General features: G+C 46.3%; 1 long non-coding RNA gene across 1 annotated transcript; it reads right to left on the bottom strand.

The window, feature by feature from the left end:
* Window positions 1-968: 968 nt before the first annotated feature.
* LOC142922886 (uncharacterized) lies at window positions 969-4,222 on the bottom strand. Its single transcript, XR_012940398.1, has 4 exons — window positions 4,039-4,222; window positions 2,730-2,970; window positions 1,992-2,127; window positions 969-1,597 (listed from the first exon to the last, which is right to left on the bottom strand). It is a non-coding gene; the product is annotated as an uncharacterized LOC142922886 (long non-coding RNA).
* Window positions 4,223-6,925: the final 2,703 nt, after the last annotated feature.

The raw sequence follows: 6,925 nt of genomic DNA, 5'->3' as shown, positions 1-6,925 counted from the left end.
CTGGGAGTGGACTCGTCTCGACGTCGCTGTCGTTGCCACCGCATTCGCCCAATCATTGCGTGGCCAGACAGTCGTTGGCCTTCTCGGTCGACGCCGTCGGTGCAACACGGACAGGGTCGTGTCTAGGCCGGGCTCTATGGCAACGTGGTCGAGAGAGTGAGGCCGGAGTTGGTGTGAACAAGATAATAAAGAGACGATGTCTCCTGCAACTACCTCGTCTCCGACAGTGTGTGCGACACACACCACACGTCGGAAGGAGAACACTTCACAAGTATAAATGCTGCCTGTGTCAGTCGAGTCACATTTGCTCTAATTTATTTTGATGGTGACCTAAGACAGGAGAAGCAAAATGCACTTCTTCAGGAAGTGATATTTTTTTCATAATGCAGAGGCTGTGCCTGATACACATCTTTCACGTGTTGTTTGGCAACCCTGGTGCCCAGTAAACGCCATATGGCCAGATCTTTGCATTGAATTCCAAGTATTAATTCCTCCATACTTGTGCACAGTTGAGTTTTTATTCCATTCCCTTCATGAACCATGTTTTTGAACTTTACATCATAGTAAGATAGTACATGCCGATGAATAATTAATAGATGCTTGAAAACATCTATCCCCCACCATCTGCCTGTGTTTGGCCTAAAACCCAATCACCCAGAATGCCCAAATTCACCTTACATACTCTAGGAATGTAAGCAGGTTAATGCCTGTATATCCATCACAATCATCACTCCCAAATGTGAAGACATGTCACGAGACTCGCTGACTTTTCTTAAAATACTTGAGAAATACAAATCATAGCTGAATATTTTCAATTCCATGTGTATAAGCCTTTGTCTCAGATTTATTGTAAAATAAATATACATGTACAATATAAACATTCAAATATCAGAAAATATTTAATGTATGTTGAATTTCTTTCACACTGTACATAACCAACCATGCTAAACAAGACATGATAAAAACAATCCAAGTCATGGGTTGCATACAATATGCAACTTTGGTTTATTGATTACAAATTACATAAAAGGTTCTGAAATTTTACAATACAGGTATAGTGCAATCTAAATAAGCAAATGTACTTTTACAGTGATTTCCCAAATGTTTATAACTACACAAATACTAGCATGTATGTTCCCAATAAAGTAGTCTCCTTCCAAAATGGCTAAAACCAAAATTAGTTTAGTTGTGCTCACAATATTGTTCACATATCCGTTCTATTTCAAGTGACATTTGAGTCTGTATGGATTTGCTGTGCAAAATACTGCTGCAACCATTCAATAACTCCAACCCTGAACGAACTTTATCACATTTTTCCAATACTTTGTTGTGGCACTTCCATTAACAGGGCAATTACTGTGCCCCATGGGCCCCACAAGTTCACAAGTAATTGCGATTCACACCACAGCACCTGAAGTACCATTGATGTTTAACAACCATGAATTAGCAGGACCAAGCGAACGTATCCTTCTGAGTAGAAACCTCGACCACCGCCATAAAATGCTTTCGGGCTTTCTACATCACGGGTAGTCAGCCATCCTTGTTCTCCTTGATGGTGTCAACCAGCTCTTTCAGACGCGACAGGTGGTACACGGCCCTGAGAAGAGACACGATTGAGAGAAAATTACTTGGTTGACTTATTATCAAGGTGGAAGCCAGAAAAATCTCACCAAGTCTCAGGAGGGTTTGGCAGTGATATTTTGCAAATTTCATCAGCGAGTGGTATGTTAGAGGAAAACGGAGAACCCGGTGAAAACAGAGGGAGTAAAATGCAAAACTCCGGATATAGATTCAAGATTCCATTGCCGTATTACTAACTCCTGGTTACCTAGCAGCCAAAATCTATAATATATGCTATTTCAAAACAGTCTCCCATCCAAGTAATAACCAGGCTTACCTGCTTAGCTTATAACATTCAAAATCTGACATCATACTTAGAGGCGGTGCAGCCTCTATGCTGTGCGTGAGTGTGGATATAAAGATAAATTCACAATGGCGTGGAGGGGTTTTCCCAGGGACGATCAGCCCCTAGAAAGACGTCCGTGTTGAAGCTGCCCGGGGAGGGGGCCTCCAAGCCGGGGGAGTCCAACTCCATGTGCGCCCTGCTCAGCAGCTCCTCCAATGAGGCTGTGCATCAAGAATCACGCATCGCACGTCACAACCACATGGGTGGCCGCTCAGCCGTCTCTGTGAGAAAAGACTGAATATGTACCTGAAAACATATGAAATGTCATCTGCTATATACAGACTATATATATACACACACCTAGGGATCTATTGTCCTCTGACACGGGCTCCTCGTTGGCTACATTCGTAAGGCCGGAGATATCCAAAACTTTGAGCCACTCTGGGTACTTTGGTCTGCTTTGCGGGCTCTGAGCGGCACCTGCTCTCTTTGTGCTGGTATCCGTCTCGTGGCTGCTGGTCTGGGAGTCCACATCGCAGTCACGCAGCCAGGCCGGGTACCTGAGCTCAGGAATGCTCGTGATCCCCGACACATCCAGCTTATCCTTTTGGCTTGTCAACCACCTGAGATAGGTACTTGTCGCACAGCCGCCGTTCGGCAAGTGCTCACGCCTAGTTGCTTCACTGCTCCATAAGTACAACAAAACATTCGTCTGGTTAGAAAAGAAATAATTTTCGGGCTTTGCCGACAAATTTAATGGCATCACGGCCTTGTTGCTTCTCGCTGTTGAGCTCAACCGTTTAGTTGGCTTATTGCCCCTCACCAATGATGCGCCGAAGCTGTGCGCGGTGACCCCGAGAGATGACCGCTTGCCTCTGTGCGACACTGTGAGGTCTCGGTGGGCGCCAGGCGAGCGGAGCAAGGACTTGGAGGAACCGTCAACTGGCGCCGCTAGGAGCTGGTCCGTGGTTAGACTGACCGTCGGGCTATGAGCCACGACCGCTGCAGCGCAGCAGTGAGGCTGCACGTGCCCGAGATGAGGTCCTCCACAAGCAGCATGCCACCTGCAATGTAAGACCCACAGACATTTTACTGGTACACAATGAATTTGCTCTCCCCTAGATTCCTTGACCCCTGAACGGCAATCCTGCAATGTTGCCTTACTTTGCACCATCAGTAACTAATGATGTTATCCGTTTGTGGAGTTTGTGAGAATATGGGATAAATCAGTGCATGAGCTGTTATTGTTTAAACTTCAGATGTGTCCAGTCTAGGATCTGCAAATTTTGACACAAAGGTTGGAGGATCACTTAGATTTCACAAACTTTACAAACTCGATAATCAGTGAAGTTGCTGGAAGATGACAGGAGAAAGAAATGCATGCACCGACCTATCTGTTCAGACCTATGCTATCCTCTCATATGCGTGTGCTTACTGTGGATAGTTTTCTCTGACATAAAATGAACTCATTAATGGAATTTGCCAAGCATCCCAGTGTGGGACTCTCACGAAAATGTATCTTTAGACCTTATTAAGGGTTTTTTTTCTAGGGGAATTACATTACATTCATGATAGCATAGCATAATTGACAAGCACCCAGTACAAGCAAAAAAAATGGGGTTCTCCTCTCCAATTATCCCCCATCCAGTCAACTAGCTTCGATACCTTATGAGACCTCCTTTGCCAGTAACAAGATATAGTAATAGGTTTTTACCCTTTTATCTGGCACAAAAACTGACACTTTTATACAAGGGATCATGTTTGCGATAACCACAACGCAAGTAGTCAAAATGCAAACAAGAAGACGCTAAGAATAAGAAGACGCCTTTTGGCGTCTTCTGGTCCAACACCAGTGGAGACTGGGATCTCAGAAAAGCCGTCTCGGGTGTGGACCAATCAAATTCAAGGACAGTGCATATTATCAGTTGTCTTTTTTGTTTGCATTTTGACTACTTGTGTTGTGGTTATTGCAAACATGATCCCTTGTATAAAGGTGTCAGTGTTTGTGCCAGATAAAAGGGTAAAAACCTATTACTATAGCTTCGATACCATTGCACCGCCTGCACACTCGATAGCCACTCGAGTGCAAGCACCACGGAGCGATTCCTCGCGTGGCGAGAGGCGCAACCCACCCTCATCCACACTGTGCATCCTCCTCTACTCCGCGCGTCTCCGCTCCGCCATGCTGCGCGGTGCTGTGCTCTGCACGTATCCTGGGTAGCGGTGACGCACAGATTCCGCTCTGCTCAAAGTCCTCGATGTAGGCGTCCAGCGCACCGCTCGCCTACGAGCAGCACTGCTCTCCGCACACCACAGGGCTGCGCTAGCCCCCGCTTCCGGTCCGGAGCAGCGTGCTGCCCAGGCTGCCGCGAGGGCTTGTGTCCGTCACCGTGCTGTCGCCCGAAGGGCTGTTTGTCTCACCACCGTTGCAGTTCATTTTGTACGATTTGGGATGCCCGAACCGGATGGGGCCAGGGAGAGGAATCGCTGTGGCTACCAGGTCACCACTGGTCCTGGTATGGGGGGCACCATGAGGAGCTGCTGTGTGCGGAAAGTGGGTCCGACGTCACAACGCATGGGCCAGCGTCGACCACTTCGCGTTAGCAGCTTCAGCGTTAGGTCTCTTAAGCTACTGTGGCTGTTGTCCTTTTTTCAACAAAAATTCCAGCCTTTCCCATGCTTTCCTTCATCACACCTGCAAGCTCTATGTACAATTGAAGTGTCATAAATGCTCTACCTGCCTACTACTACATTATGAATGATATACATTTAAGAATTAGCTGGAGACAACTCCATGTTTAAAACACACTGTATTCAAAAGAGAAGGCTTAACATTTAACATTGGTTAACGTTTGGCATGTACACCTGCATATCAACAAATTACAGTACTACTAATAAAATGAATGCTACATATTAATAGTGGTATTACAGTAGTATGACTACTTATATTTATATATTATCGCACCTCCGAAGAGCACGGTGGGCTTGGTACGGTGCGAAAGAGATTCAACACACATACAGAATACAATACTTTCCGAGCACATTATGCATACCGAACCTCCAAGTTCCTTACCCTACCCTGAATAACAACGTGTGCAGAGTACAGCTCCTTTTTCAATCCATTGCTGGCTGACAGCTGTCCCATGCTATGCAGCTCCCAGGGGGAGGGGTTATTTACCGTACTTCACCACGCTGGTCAGTGTGAATTTGGTGATGGCAGGGGGCTATAGAAGTGCATTACAACAATGTACTGAACATTGCTGCACAATGTCAGGGTGCTATAGAAGTGCATTACAACCACGTACTGAATACTGCTGAACTGGTGGCAGGGGGCTATAGAAGTGCATTACAACCACGTACTGAATATTGCTGCACTGGTGGCAGGGGGCTATAGAAGTACATTACAACCACGTACTGAATATTGCTGCACTGGTGGCAGGGGGCTATAGAAGTACATTACAACCACGTACTGAATATTGCTGAACTGGTGGCAGGGAGCTATAGAAGTGCATTACAACCACGTACTGAATATTGCTGCACTGGTGGCAGGGGGCTATAGAAGTGCATTACAACCATGCACTGAATATTGCTGCACTGATGGCAGGGGGCTATAGAAGTGCATTACAACCACGTACTGAATATTGCTGCACTGGTGGCAGGGGGCTACAAAAGTACATTACAACCATGTACTGAATATTGCTGCACTGGTGGCAGGGGGCTATAAAAGTGCATTACAACCACGTACTGAATATGGCTGCACTGGTGGCAGGGGGCTATAGAAGTGGATTACAACAATGTACTGAATATTGCTGCACTGGTGGCAGGGGGCTATAGAAGTACATTACAACCACGTACTGAATATTGCTGCACTGGTGGCAGGGGGCTATAGAAGTGCATTACAACCACGTACTGAATATTGCTGCACCGGTGGCAGGGGGCTATAGAAGTTCATTACAACCACGTACTGAATATTGCTGCACTGGTGGCAGGGGGCTATAGAAGTACATTACAACCACGTACTGAATATTGCTGCACTTGTGGCAGGGGGCTATAGAAGTGCATTACAACCATGCACTGAATATTGCTGCACTGATGACAGGGGGCTATAGAAGTGCATTACAACCACGTACTGAATATTGCTGCACTGGTGGCAGGGGGCTACAGAAGTACATTACAACCATGTACTGAATATTGCTGCACTGGTGGCAGGGGGCTATAAAAGTGCATTACAACCACGTACTGAATATGGCTGCACTGGTGGCAGGGGGCTATAGAAGTGGATTACAACAATGTACTGAATATTGCTGCACTGGTGGCAGGGGGCTATAGAAGTGCATTACAACCACATACTGAATATTTCTGCACTGATGGCAGGGGGCTATAGAAGTACATTACAACCACGTACTGAATATTGCTGCACTGGTGGCAGGGGGCTATAGAAGTGCATTACAACCACGTACTGAATATTGCTGCACTGGTGGCAGGGGGCTACAGAAGTACATTACAACCATGTACTGAATATTGCTGCACTGGTGGCAGGGGGCTATAAAAGTGCATTACAACCACGTACTGAATATGGCTGCACTGGTGGCAGGGGGCTATAGAAGTGGATTACAACAATGTACTGAATATTGCTGCACTGGTGGCAGGGGGCTATAGAAGTGCATTACAACCACATACTGAATATTTCTGCACTGATGGCAGGGGGCTATAGAAGTACATTACAACCACGTACTGAATATTGCTGCACTGGTGGCAGGGGGCTATAGAAGTGCATTACAACCACGTACTGAATATTGCTGCACCGGTGGCAGGGGGCTATAGAAGTTCATTACAACCACGTACTGAATATTGCTGCACTGGTGGCAGGGGGCTATAGAAGTACATTACAACCACGTACTGAATATTGCTGCACTTGTGGCAGGGGGCTATAGAAGTGCATTACAACCATGTACTGAATATTGCTGCACTGGTGGCAGGGGGCTATAGAAGTACATTACAACCATGTGCTGAATATTG

This window comes from Petromyzon marinus, unplaced genomic scaffold, assembly GCF_048934315.1.
Source record: "Petromyzon marinus isolate PM22_M1 ecotype Great Lakes invasive population unplaced genomic scaffold, UKy_Petmar_22M1.pri1.0 PM_Scaffold_2, whole genome shotgun sequence".
In the NCBI taxonomy this organism is placed as follows: domain Eukaryota; kingdom Metazoa; phylum Chordata; class Hyperoartia; order Petromyzontiformes; family Petromyzontidae; genus Petromyzon; species Petromyzon marinus.
The sequence above is the reverse complement of the archived record's forward strand: the minus strand, read 5'-3'. Positions and strand labels throughout refer to the sequence as shown.